Source organism: Nicotiana sylvestris, chromosome 10 (genome assembly GCF_000393655.2).
Source record: "Nicotiana sylvestris chromosome 10, ASM39365v2, whole genome shotgun sequence".
Lineage (NCBI taxonomy): Eukaryota > Viridiplantae > Streptophyta > Magnoliopsida > Solanales > Solanaceae > Nicotiana > Nicotiana sylvestris.
In genome coordinates, this window is record NC_091066.1 from 13,028,511 (window position 1) to 13,052,334 (window position 23,824).

The 23,824-nt window shown below is 36.7% G+C and overlaps 2 long non-coding RNA genes and 1 pseudogene across 4 annotated transcripts; 1 reads left to right on the forward strand and 2 right to left on the reverse strand.

The window, feature by feature from the left end:
• Positions 1–3,177: 3,177 nt before the first annotated feature.
• On the forward strand, positions 3,178–3,890 carry LOC138880467 (uncharacterized). Its single transcript, XR_011403148.1, has 2 exons — positions 3,178–3,306; positions 3,450–3,890. It is a non-coding gene; the product is annotated as an uncharacterized lncRNA (long non-coding RNA).
• Positions 3,891–17,162: 13,272 nt separating this feature from the next.
• On the reverse strand, positions 17,163–21,237 carry LOC104247948 (uncharacterized). Of its 3 annotated transcripts, XR_716356.2 has the most exons (6): positions 21,084–21,237; positions 20,885–20,983; positions 20,648–20,775; positions 18,355–18,432; positions 17,612–17,668; positions 17,163–17,511 (listed from the first exon to the last, which is right to left on the reverse strand). It is a non-coding gene; the product is annotated as an uncharacterized lncRNA (long non-coding RNA). The 3 variants fall into 3 exon arrangements; XR_716358.2 differs by lacking the exon at positions 20,885–20,983; XR_716355.2 differs by having other exon boundaries at positions 20,885–21,237.
• An 880-nt stretch (positions 21,238–22,117) lies between these two features.
• Positions 22,118–22,836, reverse strand: LOC104247950 (mogroside IIIx synthase-like; annotated as a pseudogene).
• Between the last annotated feature and the right edge of the window lie 988 nt (positions 22,837–23,824).

Sequence of the window (23,824 nt, forward strand, 5' to 3'; positions counted from 1 at the left end):
TGGGACGTGTTGGTATGTTTGGTTGTGGTCCCAAGGGTCTCGGGGTGATTTCGGGTAGTTATTGGATTTGTTTTGAGTTGAAGAAGTACATCTGAAGCTGTTAGTTCTAGTGTTTCCGCACTTGCGGTGGGGGAGCTCGCAGGTGCAAGCTCGCAATAGTGAAGGAAGATCCGCATGTGCAGCTAAGGAAGGCCTGGGTTCAGACCGCACTTGCGATGGAAATCCCGCATCTGCGGTGGTCGCAGAAACGGATTGAGAGGCGCAGATGCACAGTTGGATCACAGGTGCGACTTGGTTCCCGCAGATGTGGTCGGGTGATCATAGGAGCGGAGCTAGTCTTTTAATGAATTTCCGCAGAAGCGGAGCCCTATTCACAGATACGGTTCTGCAAGTGCGGTTTTTGCTGGGTAGAAAACCCTAGCTCGAGTTTTTGTTCTCTATTTTCAATTTTGGACTTGAGGAACTCGGGATAGATGTGATTTTTCGAAGGTTTTCAAGGAGCAACATTGAGGTAAGTGATTCTAACCCATAATGATATAAATTTCGTGAATCTATGGCTTTATTCATCATCTAATTAGGGATTTGAGCTAGAAATTTGGGGATTTTGGGCTTCAAAATTGGAGAGTGAATTTTGGGGATTTGAGTGACCAAATGAGGCCGGATTTTGATAAATTTGGTATGATTAGACTCGTGAGTGAATGAGCTTTCGAGTTTTGTGACTTTTGTTGGATTCCGAGATGTGGGCCTGGGGGCTGAGTTTGAGTCGATTTCAAATTTTGGTTAAAATTTTGTATTTTTCTTATGGAATTGGTTCCTTTAGCCTATATTGATCGTGTTGTATTGCTTATGGCAAGATTCGGGACGTTTAGAGGCCGATTTGAGAGGCAAAGGCATCGCAGAGTAGGACTTTGGCTTGGTTTGAGGTAAGTAACGCTTCCAAACATGGTTTTGATTGTTCGAAACCCCGAGCTATGTGTTTTGTGATTAGTATTGAGGTGACGCACATGCCAAGTGACAGGCGTGCAGGCCGTGCACCATGAGAATTGTGACCTGGGTGATTCCATGGCACCGTTTAGTGACTCTATCCTGTTGATATCCATGTTTTCATCGTGTGATAAAGTAGTTGAGCTGTAAATCATGCTAGATATCATGTTTAGGCTTTGTGCCGGTATTATTTGGACCCGTAGCGGTCGTTTCTTGCTGTCATCGTTTTCATTTAATATTCCATACTCAGTCATGATCATGCATTTTTATGTCATATCTCATTCTCGGTTATATATTGATTCTTCATATCATTGTTTTTGGTTGTTTCATGACATTGTGAGCACGTGGTGAGACTGGAGAGGTTGATGATTGAGTGAGGCCGAGAGCCTGGTTATGAGTGATAGTTTGGGATCGGGTTGCACGTTGCAACGTCTATATTGATGATGATGATAGCGTTTGGGCTGCAGGAGCCCCTTCGGAGTCTGTAACACACCCCTAGTGAGCGCGAATGATATTATTGAGGGATGGATTTCCCTGGACATGGATTTGTCCGAAGTATTTGATACCTGGACATGGATTTCTCCACAAGGTTGGATTGCCCTTTGTCCTCGGTACTGGGTGACTTATAGTTAGTGTTGTATATGTTTCGGGATGAATTTCCTTGGGTCGGCTAGCCATATACAGTACAAAGTGGTTGAGCACTTGAGAGTGGAAGCACATGCTGCATTTCATACATTCTGTGCATTAACATGTAGAGATTAGCTGAGTTGTATACCTTACACTGTTCAGATATGCATTTACTTTACTGCTTTGAGCTGTATATTTGACTTGAAAGCATGCCTACGTTTCTACACATTTACTTCTGTTTTACCTGTTGAGGTTGAGTTCGTCACTACCTTTCAGTCCAAAGTTTGGACTTGTTACTTAGTGAGTTGGTGTACTTACGTTACTCCCTACACCTCGTGTGCAGATCCAGGCAATACCGGTCGTAGCGGTGGTTGCTGATCCAGGTTCCAGAGTTTGGAGATTGTAAAGGTAGCTACATGGCGTTCGCGAGCTTTGACCCTCCTTCTCTATCTCTGTCGTACTTTCAGTTTATAACTTCAGATATTGTAGTAGACTTTATTTACTGATCTAGATGCTCATCTACTCAGTGGCACCCTGGTTTTGGGCTGAATTATATCACTTTGGGAATTTCTTATGTTTCAAATAGTTTTCTTTAATTGTTAATTGCTTCCGTTAATGTTTTCAAACTTATTGTTGTTGGTGTTGGGTTGTTGAGTTGAGGCTGGCTTAGTTTCACAATAGGCGCTATCACGAAGGCAGTTTTTGGGTTATGACCGTTTGCTTTCAAATTTCACATCCCACAGGCCACGGAGGCCATTCTTTGTGCTTGCTTTGTTGTCTTTGCATGTGCCACTACTAATGACATAAATCTATCTTTTAAATTGTTATTGAAATATTTGAATAAAGTATGACTTTGTTTGAGGTTAATTCGAGGTCAATGAGGACTTAGGGATCTAGATCACGATTTTAATATATTGATATATTTGAACAAAGAAAGACTTTGTTCGAGGTTAATTCGAAGTCAACGAGTACTTAGAAATTTAGATCTCGATTTATGGATATTGCTCACAGATGAGACAACTCTATACGTTTGAGACACTTTTTTTTAATTTATTTTTTTAAGTACAGTTAGCTTGTTTGAGGTCATGAGAAGTATATTTGGATCTTGTTCTTCATTCCGGAGGTTGTGGCTTCATGGTTAATTGATTTAATGAGGTGTAAATATATAATACTCCCTCCGTTTCAATTTATGTGAACCTATTTCCTTTTTAGTCCGTGCCAAAAAGAATGACTCCTTTCCTTATTTGGAAACAATTTACCTTTACACAAAGATTTATAACCACACATAATATATGTGCTTCATTTTAGACCACAAGATCAAAAGTCTTCTATCTTTCCTTAAACTCCGTGTCCAGTTAAATGAGTTCACATAAATTGAAACGGAGGGAGTAATAATTAACCATGGTTTAGTGATAAAAGTGTATGTGCTAACTAAAACTTACCATACATTTAGTGAATCAACGTGCAAAGTACAAAGGGGCAAATATTAAAAAGGAAAGGAATTAAGATGAAGGTAGAATTTCTCTGTAGAGGCCCATATAAATAGTGGCACTTAATTTGTGAAGCGAAGTGAGCAAAATACTGTACATCAACAGATCCACTCTCTCTTCTTGAAATAAAAAAAAATACTCCCAACAATGGCTGGAGCCAATTCGCTCACATCTGCTTTCTGTTTCATTATTTTTCTTATCACTGGTAAATTATTTTATCGTATTTATATGTTCTCCTTTTCTCGCATAAGTACTTTGTTTATTTTGCATTTAAAAGATTTATATACTACTCTAATATATCACTACATCATATTGAGTTTTAAGTAATATGTATTTTTGGAAATGCAGTTCAATTGACTTATTCTCCTCAAAAAACACATGTAATGGCTGCGCGAGGACTGGCACATGCTTTAGGACTGAAAGGTTGGTTTGAATTTCATTGTGGTGAATACTGTGTCTACAGTGACCAATGTGTTGATCCAGGATGTGGGGTGTGTGATCTGCTTAATGGTGTTGGTGGTGGTTTCTTTGGCACATGCATTGATCCAAATAATAGATTTCCCGAGATAAAGAACTGAATATTTATAATACTGCGTGTTAGTGCCTACTTCCAGTTTCAATAATCCAACAGGCCGTATATCATGTTGGCATGTGTATTTTCTTTCTTTTATTTAAAAGTGCCTGCTGGTACATATATAAGATTGTTGTTGCTTTGTATCTTACCTTTATCAAAAAGTTATTATTAATAATAAATAAAATAGTGCGACTACGTGCACTTCTCAGTTGGAATTTATTTGCACTTTTTTCTTCGTTTTTTTGCTGGCGTTGGTGTTTAACCAAAAATATGATTCGTTTGTCAAAGCTAAAGACAAGTAGAAATTCGGGCTACTGATAATCAGGAAACGAAAAAAAAATAATAGACTTTTTGAGAATGACAAATAAGCAGTAAATAGGTTTGTATTCCAATGTAATGTTGATAATATCTTCTGTCCTTACAAATGACGAGACCTCCTCCTTTTATAGTTGATTCTAAGTAAAGGAGTAATACCTTAGTCTTAATGAGACAATTATGAGCAATAAATGACATTAAATAAGACGTTACACAATCATTCCTATTTAATACCAATTCTCTAACGTATTGGGTATTTAATATTGAATTTGGACTCCTTTTCGTCATCATATCCATGTCTTCAATGCCTTCTGATCTCTTGGCTTTAAATGACCTAAATAGGTACGAAGCTTGTATTATTCGAATTGCCTCTCGTGCCTATTTAGCTTTCCTTTCCCCGTATCTGTTGTCACTCGTGCCTCTTAACTGATCATCATGTTTTGACCATTTGACCAGTCCTCGTGTCATGCCACGTCACCTTCAATGTAAATTCAGTTTTTTTTCCCAATACAGATAGTCCTCCCCACATTCCATTTATTTATCAATTAAATATCTGGGAAGTGGATCTTCATAAAAAAGGAATTTTTGCCGTAATTAATACTATGACAATGCTGACGCTTCAATTGTCCCTTCTAATTAATGCTTTGCATACGTGTCACCTTTTATTTAATGCTCTACACATGTGTCACTTTCTGATTGGTTCTGCAATTCTGCGCCCTTTTTTCAAGGCTTCTTCATTCCCACTATTCACGAAGTGATAGTTGCCTTTTTTATAGGCTTTCCATCATTACACTTTCTAAGTTTGACGGTTGTCATTATAAATATATTTAACCCTCTTTCTTTTGTCTTCTTCTTCAGATCTTCAACAAGCAATTTATTATTCACTTTTGCTTTTTCTCCCCTTCAGTTCATCCTTCTTCAACAATGTCATCTCCAAACCCTAACCCTAGAAAAGTTTCAATTCTAGATCACTTCCCCAATGCCCCCGTAAGACATAGGAGAGGCAGAGGAGGTAGGCTTTGGAGCTTGAGCCTAGGATCCACTCGTGGTGGTTCATCTGGTTCTGCTTTTTCTTCTTCTGGTATTAGGAGTTTTATCCCAAAGACCCCCTCTTCTAAAGGTAAAGAACTTTCTGAACCTACTCAGGAACCTTTAGTTGAAGAAATCGTACCCAATGATTTATCTTTTGGGAATGATAGAAGATCTCTCCAAGAACAAGTTAAAAATTTAGAAAAAGCTGACACCTATCCTTCTTTAATAACTGAACTTGTGATTCCCACTGTTAGGAAAGATTGTAATTGGAGAGATAATCTTCGTATGATGATTCCTGCCCCAAACCAGAGAATTTCTTCTTTCAGAATTGGATACTCTTTCGTTTATACTTATCCCTTTACTTTGGGATTTAATCCTCCCATTGACCCAGTTATACTTGAATTTTGCCGCTTTTTCAAAATTTGCTTAGCTCAAGTAGGTCCTCTTGTTTGGAAAGTTGTGGCTTGCTTAAGGTATTTGTCTACCAAAGCCAATGTTAATTTTACCTTTTCCCATCTTATTCACCTATACCACCCCAAATTATTTCGCCATGGAGTTTTTACCTTGACTGCAAGAAGCAAGAAGGTTTTAGTAAACCCCGAAGATGACAAGGATCGAGGGTGGTATTGTCGTTACGTTGATGTACGTACGGTGGATTTGTTGGGTGAAACAAACATTCCCTTCCCTGAGAAGTGGAATTTTGCACGTAAGTTTTTCTTTTTCTTACCATATCTATTTTTTAAGAATTTTGATTTCTTTTCTAATCTCGTCTCTTTTTGGCTTTTTGTAGCAACCATGGAAGATGTGGAACGAGTTCCTAACTTCCGTGGTTGGGTAGATTCAATTTTGAAGATTGCGCCTATGGAGGCGAGAACTTGGAAATCAATTTCTCTTTTAAATGGTTGGAAAGTGAAGACCCATGGTATGTATTTCCTTATGCTTTTCCGTATATTGAATTCTTTCTTATTTTAATTCCTTATCCCTCTTTTTATCAGGATTTTGTATCAGGGGTATGACAGTTGAGGTAGTCGTTGCCATTCGAGCGTCTTCAACCGCTTCACTTGATTTGGAAAAGACTCGGGCCACGCTACCAAAAAGAAAAGTTGTATAAGAAAGTTCTGAGAATGAGGAAGAAGAGAATACCTCTTTGATAGCTAGGCCAAGAGCCAGGAGACACGTCATTGATGGAGATGAAGTTGAAGATACTCCTGCTCGAGCCTCTATCTCCGAGCTTGTTCAAATCCTTTCTGATGAGGATACCACTTCAAGAGGCTCTAATGAATCAATTCGACGTCTCTTTGTTAGTGGTTTTGAGAGTGGAGAGTTTGGACCAGTTCTTGATGAAACTCCCCTCTCTTCTTCTATTCCCATTTCTTCTATTCCTTCTATTCCTTTGACAACCACGAGTATTTCTTTGCCTATTTTATCGACTCATGTTTCCTTACCTATTTTGGTTCCCATATCTGCTCCTACTGTCCCTACTTTGACTCTCATAGCTCCCATTGTTTTTACCTCTTCTACTACTCCTCCTTCTATTGTTCCCCCTCCCTCTGTTCAGCATACAGAGGCGGGTTCTAGCAGCAGAGGCATGGCTATGAGAAGTGTTACTCTTGAAGTTCCTGCCAATCATAGCCTTTTGAGAAAGACTAGTGGAGCTGATGTTTGACTCGAGCCTTTAATCGGAGATATTGAGAAGAAGAAGATGGAGAGCCACAGTTGCTTGACTCTGATGAATGACATAGTTCATTCTACCTTGAAGGTACTTCTCTTTTAACTTACAAGTTTTTTTATATCTCTCTATATTCTCACATTTGATGCCTTTCCCTTGTAGGCTAATCTTATTGGTACTGAGTTAATGGGAAGAATCTCCACTCTAGAGAAGAAGGATTGAGAGTCTGCGAAGGCTATCTCTGAGGCTAGGAGAATAGCCATGGAAATCCAACTTGAGGCAGCATACTGGAAGGAGCAGTTTGAGAATGCTCAGGGGACCATAGAGGAGTTGCAAGAAAGTAGAAATCACCTGGAGCAGCAAAAGCGTGGTTTGACTTCTGAGCTAGCAATTTCCAAGGCTTCTTCAAGCCAATTTGAAAAAGATAAGGAGCTTTTGGAGTGCTCATTTTCAAAACAATTATCAAAGGCCAGTGAAGAAATCAGAGAGCTTAAGGCACTTGTGGAGAAGAAAGAAGAATATGCAGGGGAGTTAGTGCAAAGCTTGACTCAAGCTCAGGCTGATTTAAGGATCTCCTCTGACGAGATACGTGCTTTGAAGAGTTCTCATGCCTCCCTTGAAGCTTCCCTTGATTCCCACTTAGTTGAAAACCAGATATTGAAGAACAATCTTGCTATGTGGAAAAGGTATTATGGACTTCTTGAGGAGAACTTCAACATAGAGGTAAGATGGGCTTTTCTAAAATCTCGCCGTTATGCTTTGATGGAAGCTACTCAAGAAAACTTTGATTTGCAATCTGAATTAGCCAAAGTCTTAGACACTATTGAAAAAAGCCAACAACTAGTTGATACTCCTTCTCCTGCACTTGGAACTCCTGGGGCAGAAGAGCTTTCAAATGAAGAAGTAGCTACTGCGGCAATTGGAGTTGCAATTCCGGCTCCCGAGGGTGAAACTTCTACGACACAGTCCATGGAAGCTGAAGCTCCCGTGACTCTTGCTTCCCTCGGTGATTTTAATACTTCAGTCCCAGTTGAAACTGCTCCTATTGCTGCTCCCTCAGAAGTTGTTACCGTGCCTGTGACTGCCCCTGAAAATTAGATTGCAACTTCTGATGTTCCAACCCCTTCAGTGACTAGTTGAATGTATTTCAAACTTTACTATTTTTTTTTATTAATTGGTGGTGTTATCCCTTGTCAACTTTAAGGGATCTTTTGATGAAGTCCCCATTTATCATAATGGGGCATTTGTAAAAAACAAATATTCTGCTGACTAAGTTTGTACTTAGTCTTTTATATTAAGAAGTTTTTTCGATACTTCTGTATATTCTATTCTTGCCTATTTATCTAGGACTTATAGAATAGCTTAGCATTTTTATCTTTTGAAAATGCTTTATGATTCTTCTCATGTATTATCAACATGAGGCTTATAAAAGAGGGCCCTTTTATTTTATCGACACTTAATGAAGAAGACGTCTCAACTTCATAATGGTGTTATAATACGATGAAAGAAATAGGAATACACATGTTTTTTATGAAACAACTTTGACAAGTTTTTATTCATGAACTTTAACAAGTTTTTTGACTATTATATGTATTAAAATACATCTATAACTTTCTCATAACTGTTTTTCTTGTAACATATTTTTACATAATATAAAATAAACAAGGTTTTTCTTCATAACCTATTTCAGTATATAGTCATGACCCTATATTTATATATTAAGAAGGGTTTGAGAGGTGACTTCGTTTATGAGTTTGAGATATGACTCTGTTGTTCTCATGGGAAAAACATTATGATGAATGTCTTGTGTTTGTTGAATACGATGATGAATGCTGAAGACTTCGTAACTTTTTCTCAACACTTGTCTCTTTGTGGCCGAATTTTGTTCGATATTCGTATCTATTTTTCTACACATATCTGTGTATAATATGTAGTCCCCCAAGTGTTTGAGCGGTGAATTATGAAGCCTCGAGCACTTGTTTATTTCTTTCAATTTGGTCCTTTCCTGAAACAGAAAAATATACGGGACTCGGAGGTGCGATTATAGATGAAGACTGCCTAACTCGTGTGTATTTCCATCAGATTAATTGTAACCCTGGGCTGAGAATTTTAGAATACTCCATTTTGCCTTGCAGGTCGTGACTCATCATTTGGCACGAGTTAGGGTTTTTGCCTAGCATCTAAAATCATTAGTAAAACTTTAATAATTCAAAAGAAAAATTTTAACATGGCGATACCTGACCGTGGGTACTTTCTCAGAAGTAATATCTCTTTAAATGGACGGCATTCCAATGTGAGGGTAAAACTTTGCCGTCCATTGTCTCCAACTCGTATGCTTTTTTCCCGCAATGTCACGAACTCTGTATGGTCCTTCCCATGTTGGACTTAGCTTTCCTGAATTAGCAGCCTTTGCAGATTGGAACACCTTTTTAAGCACGAAGTCCCCAATTTTGAAAAATCTGAGGCGTGCTTTCCTATTGTAATATCGTTGAATTACTTGTTTTTGTGCTGCCATTCTTATCAATGCAGCTTCTCTTCTTCCTTCAAGCAAATCAAGGTTGACCTGCATCTCTTCATCATTAGATTCCTCCGTTTCCTGAACGTACCGTGTGCTCGGTTCACCTATTTCAACTGAAATTAAGGCTTCTGCACCATAAACCATTGAAAATGGTGTTTCTCTAGTGCTTGTTTTTGTCGTTGTACGATAAGCCCATAGTTTTCCAGGTAATATCTCAGGCCAATTACCTTTTGAATCCTGTAACTTCTTCTTCAAGTTGTTGATAATGACTTTGTTAGTGGATTCCGCTTGTCCATTACCTACTGGATGGTATGGCGTAGATGTTATCCTTTTAATCTGCCAACTTTGAAGAAATTCTGTGATTTGAGCTCCTATGAATTGTGGTCCATTGTCACACACGATCTCCTTTAGTACTCCAAAGCGGCATATTATATTTCGCCATATGAAGTCTTTAACTTCCTTCTCTTGTACCTGTTTAAATGCTCCTACTTCTACCCATTTAGTGAAATAATCTGTGAGTACAAGTAGAAACTTTACCTGACCCTTTGCTTGTGGTAGTGGACCTACGATATCCATTCCCCATTTCATAAAGGGCCACGGGGCGATAACAGGGTGTAGTAACTCAGCTGGTCTGTGCATATTATTGCTGTATCTTTGACATTTATCACATTTGGACACGAAACTGTTTGCCTCCTCTTCCATCTTAGGCCAATAATATCCCGCTCGAATCAATGTTCTTACCAGTGACCTTCCCCCTGCGTGATTTCCACAATGTCCTTCGTGCACTTCCCTCATCACATATTCTGTTTGAGAGGGTCCGAGACACCTTGCTAGTGGTCCACCGAACATCTTTCGATAAAGATTTCCTTGATATAAACAATATCGAGCGGCTTTTTTGCGAAGTGCGTGAACCTTTCCTTTGTCATTAGGCACGGTTCCATGCTGTAAAAAAGCAATAATTTCGTCTCTCCAATCCCATGTTAAATGATTAAAATTTACCTCATTCTTATCAGGTTCGAGAACAGAATGAAATAAATGTATGACTGAAGCATTTGCGTCATTTGCTACGTCAGCTGCAGATGCGAGATTAGCTAAAGCATCTGCCTCCACATTCTCATCTCTTGGGATCTGCATTACCTTCCAAGTTTGGAATTGCTTTATTAGTTCCCGTACCTTTTCGAGATATTCTTGCATTCGAGTTTCCCTGGCTGTATAAGTCCCCAGCATTTGATTGACCACGAGTTGAGAATCACTCTTGATTATAATTTGTGTTATGCCGAGTTCTCTTGCCAATTCTAAACCTGCAATTACAGCCTCGTACTCTGCTTCATTGTTAGTTATAGAATGACATTTTAAAGCTTGCCTAATAGTTTCACCCGTAGGTGGTATGAGAACTGTACCCAGACCTGCTCCTTTTACATTAGATGAACCATCAGTGAATAAAACCCAAGTCCCCGGGTTTGCACCATTAAAAACTTGTAATTCTTTTCCTGCTTCTAAATGCATCCCTTGACTAAAATCAGCCACGAAATCAGCTAGTACTTGAGATTTTATAGTGGTCCTGGGTTGATAAATGATTTCGTATTCACTTAGTTCTATAGCCCATTTTGCTAATCTTCCTGACAGTTCGTGTTTATGAAAAATATTTCGAAGCAGAAAAGTAGTAACTACAACAATGGGATGGAATTGAAAATAAGGTCTTAATTTTCTAGATGCCATGATCAAAGCTAATGCTAATTTTTCTAGTTGTGGGTATCGTGTTTCAGCATCTAGTAAGGACTTACTTACATAATAAATAGGATATTGTTTACCTTGGTCCTCACGGACTAAAACAGCACTTACCGCAACTTCAAACACAACCAGATAGATGAGAAACTTTTCTCCCACCTTTAGTTTTGCCAATAACGGTAGTTTTGACAAATAAGCTTTCAAATTTCTAAGGGCTTGTTGACAATCTTCATTTCATTCAAAATGATCTTGCTTTTTGAGTGCAGAGAAAAACTTAAAACACTTTTCTGAAGATTTGGAAATAAATCTCCCCAACGCTGCAATTCTTCCCGTTAATCTTTGAACTTCCTTTTTATTAGTAAGGATATCAGGGATTTCTTCTATTGCTTTGATCTGAGAAGGATTTACCTCAATACCACGGTTAGAAACAAGAAAATTACCTCAATACCACGGTTAGAAACAAGAAAACCCAAAAACTTACCTGATGCAACTCCAAACGCACATTTTTCTGGGTTGAGTTTCATATTAAATTTTCACAAAATTTCGAATGTAACAGATAGATGAGAAATATGATCATGAGACTGTTGGGTTTTGACGAGCATGTCGCCTAAATATACCTCCATTTTCTTTCCTAAATGTTCTTGGAACATTTTGGTGACCAACCTTTGATAGGTTGCCCCAGCATTTTTGAGACCAAAGGGCATTACTTTATAACAGTAAGTCCCCCTGTCTGTGATGAAATAAGTTTTTTCTTCATCACTGTGGTCCATTTTAATTTGGTTGTACCCTGAATATGCATCTAAAAAACATAAAAGTTCATGTCCTGCAGTTGCATCAATTAATTGATCTATATATGGTAAAGGAAAAGAATCTTTTGGACAAGCTTTATTAAGATCTGTATAATCTACACAGACTCGCCGCTTACCATTTTTCTTAAGTACAACAACTGTGTTGGCTAACCAATTAGGGTACTTTACCTCGCGGATTGACCCAATTTTTAATAGCTTTTGGACCTCATCTTGAATCACCTGGTTTTTGAAAGCCCCTTGCTTTCTTTTCTTTTGCTTTATTGGTGTAAAGGATGGGTCTTCGTTTAATTTGTGAGTCATCACATCCGGTGGTATCCCTGTCATATCAGCATGGGACCAAGAAAAACAGTCCACGTTAGATTTTAGAAATTCAATTAATATACCTCGCATATTTGAGTTTAAATTAGCTCCAACATAAACTTTCCATTCAGGCCACTGCTCAAATAATATCACAGCCTCGAGTTCTTCGATGGTTGTTTTGATATTTTCATTCTCCTCAGGTTCTTGAATTGTATCAGGTCTCGAGTCTAAATCTGTTTTCTCTCGCTCAGTTGAGGTTTGATTGCTGACACCTTCAACTATTTCCTGTAATTGCTATTTTTCTTTGTTTACGGTGCTCGTATTTGTTACAGCGTTGATACTCATGGTTGTTTGTTGATCCCCTCGAATTTGACAAATCCCCCACGGTGATGGAAATTTAATAACTTGATGTAGAGTTGATGGAACAACATCCATATCATCGATCCAAGGTCTCCCCATGATCATATTGTAGGCCATTCCCATATCAACTACCTAAAATTTAGTTTCTTTAACAACACCTGCAGCAAAAGTTGTTAGAATTACCTCTCTTTTTGTTACCACACTTGAATTGTCGAAGCCTGACACGGTATGCACCTTGGGTATCATTTTGTCTTCAGCTTGCATTTCACGTAATACCCTTAGTAGTATAATATTTATGGAACTCCCTGGATCAATCAAAACTCGTTTTACATTAGTATCATATACAAGTAAAGATATTACCAGTGCGTCATTATGTGGGGTTATCACTCCTTCGGTATCTGCATCATCGAATGAAATACTTTCATTTTCTAAAACCTGTCGTACCCATTTTCCGTGTGTAATTATTACTTTAGAAACCTTGTTGGAAGCTATGTAGGTTATGCCGTGAATATCTTCTCCCCCACTTATCACATTTACTGTTCTCTTGGGTGAAGGAGGCTTTAGTGGCTCTTGCCTATTTTTCATATAGGCTTGTTTACCTTTTTCACTAAATAACTCAGTGAGGTACCCTTGCTTCAATAGATGATCCACTTCACTCTGCAAGAATCTACATTCTGAAGTTTTGTGCCTGTGATCATTGTGGAATTCGCACCAATGATCTGGATTGTGTCTATTTGGATTTGACCGCATCTCTTTTGGCCATCGTACCTTATCTCCCATGCTTCTCAAAACAGCCACGAGCTCGGAGGTAGTGACATTAAAGTTATATCCGCTGAACCTTGCCTTTAAACATCTGTCATCATCTCGTGACTCTTGTCTGTTCCGATCATTTCTGAATCTTGATGAAGAACCAGATTCCATGTTCCTCGATTTTTTATCATATTGCTGGCTATCTTGTTTTGACCGTGAGTCTTTTCCTGTAGGTCCCATATATGGATCGTACCTGTTTTTACCTGATATTTTTTCTGTTTCTGATCTTCTAGAACCGCCCCTTTCTTCATGATGAAACTTAGGTATGGTATCTTCTTCAATTTGCAGCTTCGTACTGTACCTGTTGTAAACATCATTCCACGTGGTTGCAGGGAATTCTCGAAGGCTTTCTTTGAGTCTTCTCGTGGCTTCAGAACTTTTGTCATTTAAATTACTTGCAAAAGCTATTGCAGCCCAGTTGTCAGGTACACGGGGTATAGTCATTCTTTCACGCTGGAATCTATCAACAAAGTCTCTGAGCAACTCTGAATCCCCTTGTTTGATTTTGAAAATATCTTCCTTTCTTTTCTCAACCTTTTGAGCTCCCGAGTGTGCTTTAATAAAAGAATCTGCAAGCTCAGCAAAAGAATTTATATAATTTTCAGATAAAAGAGAATACCAGGTTAATGTACCCTTGGTAAGTGTTTCTCCAAATATCTTGACCAGTACTTATTCAATTTCTTGTTTGGTCAAGTCGTTGCCTTTCAGGCCTGTTGTAAATGCAGTCACGTGGGTCTGTAGTACCATCATATTTCGGGATATCAGGCATTTTGAACTTTTTCGGAATTGGAAGGGGAGCAGCACTTGGCTTCCAAGGTTGTTTTGAGTATTTGTCCATGTCTACTCCTTTTATTACAGGCGGAACTCCAGGGATTTGCTCAATACGCTCATTTTGTTCCTTAATCTATTTCTGCAAGGTTACTACTAAATTTTGCAAATAGGAATTATTTGAATTACCTGGTCCCTCTTCCTGTGGTTCCTCCATTTCCAGAATTAACAAGACCAGAACGAGGATTCTCCAATGTATTATTATTAGGAGTTGGTGTGGGTGGTGCAGCAGGCAATCGACTAACTAGATCCTGAAGAGCTTTGCCGACCTGTGCATCAATTAGTTTTTGTAAAGCTTCATTTGCACCTCCTTCAAAATGTTCAGATTGTTCTTGTTGATCAGCACGGGATTCAGGAGCAGGAGTGCTTTCACGAGATTGACGTGGTGAATCTGGAGGGGAGGGAACCATGTCAATGTTCGGTAGGTCTCCTTGATTTTGATGGATTTGATTTTCATGGTTTCCCAATGTGTTATCACTGTTATTGTTATTGTTGTTGTTTGACATGTTGATAAAGACGAATAAAACGTAGCTTCAAAGAAAAGATAATCAAATTCCCGGTAACGGAACCAATTTGTTTAACCAAAAATATGATTCTTTGGTCAAAGCTAAAGACAAATAGAAATTCGGGCTACTGATAATCAGGAGATGAAAAAGAAATAATAGACTTTTTGAGAATGACAAATAAGCAGTAAATAGGTTTGTATTCCAATGTAATATTGATGATATCCTCTGTCCTTACAAATGACGAGACCTCCTCCTTTTATAGTTGATTCTAAGTAAAGGAGTAATACCTTAGTCTTAATGAGACAATTATGAGCAATAAATGACATTAAATAAGACGTTACACAATCATTCCTATTTAATACCAATTCTCTAATGTATTGGGTATTTAATATTGAATTTGGACTCCTTTTCGTCATCATATCCATGTCTTCAATGCCTTCTAATTTCTTGGCTTTAAATGACCTAATAGGTACGAAGCTTGTATTATTCGAATTGCCTCTCGTGCCTATTTAGCTTTCATTTCCCCGTATTTGTTGTCACTCGTGCCTCTTAACTGATCATCATGTTTTGATCATTTGACCAGTCCTCGTATCATGCCATGTCACCTTCAATGTAAATTCAGTTTTTTTCCCAATACAGTTGGATCTGCCATGACTGCCGGTAAGTAAATCATAAGATGATCAACATAATTTTTTTTTCTTATCAATCATTATATAAACTCGGTCGCGCTCATGAATGACGTCATTAAATCTCACTTCTTTAACTTCATTATCATACAATCTAACCAAAATGTAAAGACTCTTGTCAACTGTTGGACAAGTAAAAAATGATTTGACTATAAATTATATTTATAAGCGTGATAGCTGGTGGTAAGCAAACGCCAAAAAAATGAATTGTGATACAACCTGAGCACTTAATATTGAACCTATTAGATAATTGTACACTAATTATATTTATTTTTACTCTTTGTATGTTCTTCCAATGCATTACAGTAGCTATCATTTAAACACCAAAACATATAAATACGCCAGGCATCATTTATGAATTAACTATAGTGAAGGCTTCCAGGATGGCTTACCAATTGGAAGGTGTTCATTATTTTTGGATGGCTTAAGCCCAACTGAAATTATATTTGCATTAACAGACCAATTTTCAAGATGTGTGACAATCAAGCTTGTTCCATTGCATAGGCCTTCTTGGTTTAGAGATTTTTGAGAAGCATAACTGGAGTACTTATTTTTTAAGCGTATGTCACGATTAGGGATGCCAACGAATTTTAAGCTGTTTAGAAACTCAGTTGGATACAATAGTTCTTCATCATTAGTGTTCACTCTCGCTTCGCATACATTGTTAGAGCTAAAATATATTCTTCCTTCACCTAGTATCATTTTCATTATTGTATCATTCTACTCATGCACCATTTCATTTCTTGGTGTTAGTATTGCTCTTTCTTTCAGATATGCCGAGTCATCGTACTTCTACAGTAGAGGTGGATAAGCTGTCTCGACAATTGATCCGATTGAGTTGTTAGATGATTTGATGCATGCATCAGGAGGCAGTTATATGAGCTTTTTGTTAATATCATCGTAAAAGGATCCGGCTCTAACCTGGAACAACCATTTGTCAAAAGCAACAATTTTAGCAGCTTCTGATTCACTTACTTTTTCATTGCATAGTGAAAAATGGGCACAAATACTAGGAGTCTAGTGATGCATTAACAATATCAGTTCGTGTACCCTTTGGAATAACCGGTAATATTTGATAGAAATTACCACCACATATGACTGTAAGTTCTCCAAAAGGTTTGTCATATCTATTTTCATACCTCACTCGCAGGATATCTCTCAAGGTCTTGTCTAAGGCTTCAAAACAAAATTTATTTGCCTTTGGGGCTTCATCTCACATGATCAATAAGTTTTGTCTGGAAATTCAGCTAACTGGCTGCCTTGTCTGACTTCACAAGTTGACTCTGCCTTGATGTTAATTCAAAAGAATATGGAAGCCTGAATGAGCTGTCCTACCATATGGTAATAACAAAGCTGCTATATATTCCAAAAGTAGCAACGGGAAGCACTATTTTTTATTGTGATCTGAGCTTTAAAATTATTGTATTCTATAGAAATGTCTTGCCAGTACCATCATGTTCATTTATAAAAAATAAGCGGCCTTCTTCATTCTCAACTGATGTTATTATTGAATCATAAGCTGAGTTTTGGCAATCATTTAAGAGAGCGAATGATTTCTCATGCACTATCTTTAGCTCCTCTTCATCACAGTCTAGCTCCTCATTGATCAAAGGATTTCCTAAGTCGCGCAGTAAGGCAGAATCTGGAAGTGGCATTCCATCTCTGTCTTTCAAACTTTATCCCATCTTAAAAAGGATGCTTTCAGTCTCGTATAACGTATAAGCTTCAAGTTATTTTTCCGTTAACTGTAAAGTTATTTTTTCGTTAACTGTAAATCCTTTAACCGAGATCTCTTTCTATGTTATATCATCTTTAGTTCCTTCCGTTCCATATATACAGGCTGATATAGTTTCCAAATTATTAGATGTACAACTTTTAGTGTTCCATAGCTTTTATCTTGCAGGCAAGTTTACATGACAACAAAAATCAGAACACGGGAAACTAGAAGATCTTATAAATTTGGTTCAGGATACAGACAACACTACTCTTATAAATATATACATTTATAAGTTCAAATAAAAATAAGTTGTAGAGCAATTTTTACATTAATACATCTACTGTAGTTACTAACGAAAAAACAATAGAACACAATAATATTCTAAGATAGGCCCACTTTAAAAGTTCCAAAACCAACAGTAGACGATCTACTTCTTGGTTTTCTTTTTCTCTCCATCACTATCTTCATCATCATGTATGATTAAGTTCTCTTCCTAATCTATCTTGATGAAGTTCTTCTCTTCATACTCTTAACACAGTGATAGACATGTAGATCTTCCTGACAAGTTTTCAGAATAATCTTTATTTACATATCTATGATATAGGTTAATTTATTTAATAGATGGAAGCTCCCTAAATAAAATGGTAAAGAAAACTACCTTTATTTCAATAAATCTTTGTTTTGGTTTAATGTTATCCTCCATTGTGCTTTTCCCCTGCATAAGTAACAAAACGTAAGGCATACTCACACTGTGCAAGTAAATTTGGATTAGAAATGAAAGAATCTAATATTACAATACCTTTTTTTCTTTCCTTAATATGTATTGTAATTCCATGTTCTCGTCTGGAACGAACAACTTTGATATTAATGTAAAATTTCAAGCCCCTCCTTAAGATTGTAATTGTTTAATCTTAGCTTGAAAACAAAATCTTTCTCACAAAGGCTTTGGATTTGTGGAGGTACATCATTGCTATCCAATGGCAGCCTATTGAACAACTTGTGAACAGATGTATAAAGGAGCTAGTTTCCCCGCAACCACATTAAATAGGACCAAAGTAGTCTCCCCGGTATTATCCCTAATTCTGACATGTATTTTGTACCTATGGTTACTTAATAAGTTAGAGAATAAATGACATTATAAATCACATGTACATTATTACTTGCTTCCTTACTTCACCAAAAGAATTGGCATGTATAGACCGTTAGACACCGTATGCAGGTACAATCTTCTTTGAGCACGAGTTGTATGAAATATAGTATCAATCAAAATAGTTGTCTATTTCCTTAATGTTTCCCCTCACATTCACAGTGTATTCCTAACATATAAAACACTCCAATTATATAGTATAAGCATGTTGAGAATTGGGTATTTTTAAAAAGAGGCAAGAATATGGAAATCACCTCTATTTCGGCAGGAATATGGAATTTCCTTGTATTTCGGCACTCCAGTCAGACTCCAATAACTCATTAATGGTCATCCTGTTGAAAAACATCTCTTCCTCAATGAGACTTCTATTGATATTAAGGCTTTCAATAGTTTGTACCCGAACCGATATGGATGCAAACTTTTGAATCGACGATAATATGTAATCTATTTCAAGATTTACAAATATTTTGCTTGCAGATGTGGTGGTGATGGTAACCTCACCTATTAATAGTGAATGGAATAAAAACCAAATTTTAATACATCTTCAGTACATAAGTAGTAAAATACATAGCAATGATCATTAAATATAAAAAATTACCATGAAATTGTTTAACTGTTGTAGAAGTCACTATGACAATGTAAGGGCCAGAGCCATTATACATATAAGATCAAACTTTTCTCCAAATTCTTCCCACAAAGTTATTTTTAATTACGTAGAATTGTCCAGGGAAAAAGATGAAACATAATCTAGTTGAATAAAAATCCATAAGATTTATCTAAAATATAATATAAAGATATGTGCATAAACAACTTAGAAAACAAAATGAAGGTAGCAATTAATCCTTTTTTTGGAAGATAACAAACAAAAGGTAATTAAAAAGCGATGTGAGGCTTAGTACTCCCTCTGTTTCATATTAAATGAGGTACTTTCCTTTTTAGTCTGTTCCAAAACAAATGACACATTTTCAAATTTGGAAATAATTTAACTTTAAACTCTTTCATTTTACTCATTTACCCTTAATGAGAAGCCTTTATAGTCACACAAATGTCATGACCCTACAAACTTTTTACCCCTTAAGCTTTTAAGACCACAAGTTTCAAAAGTCTTCTTCTTTATTCTTAAACTCCGTACCGAGTCAAACTACCTCATATAATATGAAACGGATGGAGTAATTGGTAACAACTTCGATGTCCCCTTTTTCCCACTTATTTCCAACACTCTCTTAGCCTGTTTGGCCAAGCTTATTTTTGGTCAAAAGTGTTTTTTTTTTTTTTGCCAAAAGCACTTTTGGCCAAAAATGAGGTGTTTGGCCAAGCTTCTGGAAGGAAAAAAAGTATTTTTGAGGAGAAACAGAAGCAGTTTTGGAGAAGCAGAAAAAAATAACTTCTCTTCAAAAGCACTTTTTTGAGAAGCACTTCTGAGAAAAATACACTTAGAAACAGTTTATTAAAGCTTGGTCAAACACTAATTATTGCTCAAAAGTGCTTTTCAAATTAATTAGCCAAACACAAATTGCTTCTCACTAAAAGTACTTTTGAGAAAAGCACTTTAAAAAAAACACTTCTCAAAATAAGCTAATTTTTGCAACTTGGCCAAACGGGCTATCTATGTTATCAATGGTGCATAGACAACCAACCACATCTACAATATAAATTAAAAGAAGCAGACATTTCATAATTATATTGGAATTAAGCAAAATGTCGAAACAAAGATTGATAGTAATAAATGTGCCTGATAACACGGTATTATCGTTCAACCTTGAGCTAATCATTTCTGGTTTTATGAATTCAAATCCGTTTTTAGGAATATTAACAATTTCTTCGCGTAGTTCGTGGAGCGAAGTTATGGGTAAGAAAGTAATTTTAAAAGAACTTGTCGCTGAATGGTGTATTCATTCTGTACAGCTATTATTTTTTTAAGGTGCATTTCATGTTATAATATAGTCTACCCTCCATATAACTAAACTGTATATAAACAAATATTTAGAGTTATTGTTGTACAATGTGTGGCCTATAATTTTTGCCCTTTTTTTGGTATATAGCTGTGACTAATCATCCAGTTATTTCTCTAGAAGTAAAAGAAGAGGTGTGCATTTTGAAGGCAAAGAAGATGATTTAGATAAGGGTGAAAAGGCAATAATACTGGATAATAGAAATAATTTATTACATAGCCATCACTATTTTGCAGGGGAAAAATATATTTCTGATCAACACAATGTTGGAGGCCATCGCATTGTGAAAGTACAATGCAATCCTCCTTTGTGCAACAATTTTGTAGCGGATTCTTCATAGCGGATCATATTTTGGTGGGGTTTCTTTATTTTATATGATCACTACATTGTTGAACCAATGTTAAATGCATATGTCGCTTCAAGCAGAAAACAATAATGTAGAGAAGCTCAGTAGATATTACCTAAAGTATAACATTAATTGAAAGATGTTGTCACCAAATCTTAAAAATATGGTACTAATAGTATTTCAGAATATTTGGACCATTAATTCTGAACTGTGCGAAAATCTGATTGGTGAGGAATATTAGGAGTGTACCTCAATCTCGTAACGACGTTTTGTATTCGTATTCCTTGTGCGTCAACACCATACTTGTAGAGCGGAAAGATTTGTTTTGTCTTGTATACCTTGTGCGTCCACACTTATATTAGTTGAGCGAACAGATTCTGGGAGCATAAAAGGTAGTATTTTCAAGTTCAATTAGATTAGTCGAATAAACCAGCACAATAATTGGTAAGAATAATCGGTAAACATTCTTCGAAAAGGATTGCATACCAACATTTAAGGATTGAAAATTTTGTCAGAACATGCCGTGGGTAAAGAATGGGGACATTAGTAGGGGATTGAAGATACTGTTTCCTTCAGCAAAAAAAACTGTAGGTTTTTTGGGAAATTGAAAGGGTGGATAAGTACAGAGAAATTGGAAGATTTAGAAGGAGAGCAAGTAGGGGGAAAGGGAGTAGAGAATCGTTACCATACAATCGTTGTGAGAGAATCGTTGAGTAGATGAAGTATTGAGAAATTGTAAGCCTGCAGAATCGGTGTGGAGGTGAAGCGGTTTGGGTGTATTGTTTTAAAAAGCCAAAAAATCTTAGAGGCAGAAAAGGGGATTTCCCGATAGATGAGAGCGCCACATCACCTGCGTTAGGTCCCTGAATTATATATATATATATATATATATATATATATATATATATATATATATATATATATATATATATATAGATTATTAAGATTCAGTAAACTAGTTTTACGCTAGGTGCGACTTTCAAGTTTAAATTAAATAATGCATCCAATGTGCCTTAAATATATACAAAAAAACATTTAAAGAATGAGCCGCTGATCAGTCATTACCAGTAGAGGCCGCAGTCCTTTAAACAAATAATTAAATTCATTTTTTTAAATCTATTTAAGGATAATTAAAAAAGAGGATTAAAATTTTCAAATAGAGAATATATTTAATGATGCATGCATAAGGTCCATCAACTTGATTCCCTGTCACCATCCAGTACTGCCCTTTTTAACTACAAATGGTCTTCTCTATTCCATTATCTTAATTAATATTCCATCCGTTTCAATTTAGATAATACATTTCGCTTATCGATAGCCAAACTGTGTGGAGTTTGACCAACATTTTAAAATGTATTTCTTAATCATATTTATATGAGAAAATTGTAATTTATAATATTTTTCGTATAGTTTTTAAATATCTAAATTTTAATTTTAAATTATTGAGTTGAATTAATCAAATGTCGCTTCAAATTAGTCAAATGGACTCTCGATAAGAAAAAATGTATTATCTAAATTAAAATAGAGGGAGTGCTTATTTTATTGCGTTCAATTAATAGATAGACCAATAGAAGAAAATAAGAAGGAAAAAAAATCCCCAAAAAGACTTCTTGCGGCGACCTTAAGGAGAATAATATCGTCACTAAGACTTAATTGTGGCGACCATTAATCAAAAGACGCCACAAAAAGTTGCAAATGAAGAAGAAAGTTGCCAAAAAACATTACCCACAAAATTATTTTCAATTAAGAATTATTCAAACAAAGCATTTGAAGCTCCACCACAGCTTCATCTATCTCTTAACTCTTCCCCTTTTTTCTCCACCATTAAATTCTTTATAGCTTTTGCTATCTCCTCAGCTTTCACTTTTCCATTTTCCTCTCTCTTTACTTCCAAACCAACACCAAGCTCCACCATATATCTTGCAGCTATAAATTGATCAACAAGCACTGGCATAGCAATTAAAGGCACCCCAAAATATAAACTTTCTAATATAGAATTTGATCCACAATGATTTAGAAATCCACCAATATTAGAATGCCTTAGTATCTTTGCTTGAGGTGCCCATTTGGCCACAATCATGCCCCGCTCTTTCACACGTTCGATGTATCCTTCTGGCAGAATCTTATCGCTACCACTAATCTTCTCATCAAATGAAAAATTAACAACCCATATGAAATTAACATTACTAAGCTCTAGTCCACGAGCGATTTCTTCGATTTCTTCCTTGTTCACTACTCATTCACTACCAAATGCTGCATACAATGTTGAAGATGGATCCCTTTGGTCTAGCCATTGTATGATTTCTTCAGAGTCTTCCACTCTGCTCTATGTTTTCCCTATCAGCGGACCGACACTGATAACATTTTTCTTAGTTAAAATTGAGAAATATTCCATGTACTTAGTCTCAGTGCACTTCCAATTGTTAATTCAAGTGTTAGATATTTTTAGAAGGATATATTACTTCGAACCTATTTTATTTTAATATAACATTTGAAAAATACAAAAACAAAATTCATATTATATATATAATTTAGTTTAATTAATTAGATCAATTTTTGCATTATGTAATATATTTGTCTTATATTAAGAGGGATTTAACTAAGATTTGGATATCTGTTTTAGCCCAATGTTAAAGGCCCAAATTCGAAGCCCACCCTTCACTAACCCAACAAGACCTAACCTAGATGAACCTTTCTTCTTCCTTACCGAGACTACAAGAAAACTGAGCTTCATCTTCTTCTCCAAGACCATAGGAGCAACAAAAAACCATAGAGATAAAACCCTAGAAATACACAAACATACAAGACAGTCATGGCTTGATCTTCTTCAACCTGAGACTACAACAAAAACCCTAGACACCATAAAAACCACTAGCAGCCGCCAGTCCACCCCCATCGTTGGATCTCTCACGCCGCCGACCACCCACACAGCCGCTGCCATCTCCAAAAAAACAAACAGCCCCGTCTCCGCTGAGAAACCACCAGCCCACGACCATAGCTTCAGCTTCATATCCATCGTCGTGCCACCCCAAATACCAACAAACGAGCCACATTTGACCACCACTAGAAAACCTCCATTAACGTCGCCACATGAAGCTTGAAACTATCTGAAAAACCAGCCACCCAGCTCGCCGGAATCAACCAGCACCCCCCTCGTCACCGCTGGACAGAAACCGACGAACAGCATAGCCATTGCTGCTTCTGCTTCTTCCCCATAAAAGACCACCCACTCGATCTTCACCTCTCTCACTGCCAACGTTGACAGCAAATTTCAGTCACAACATCAGCTCTTGAGTCGCCGGAATCAATGCCGTAAAAAACGACAAAAACAGTTAACAAAGAAGAAGAAGGAAAAACAGAAAATTTAAAAAAAAAAGAGAAAAATTTTTGCTTATTAACTTTTCAATTCCAGAATTTTGTTCAAGG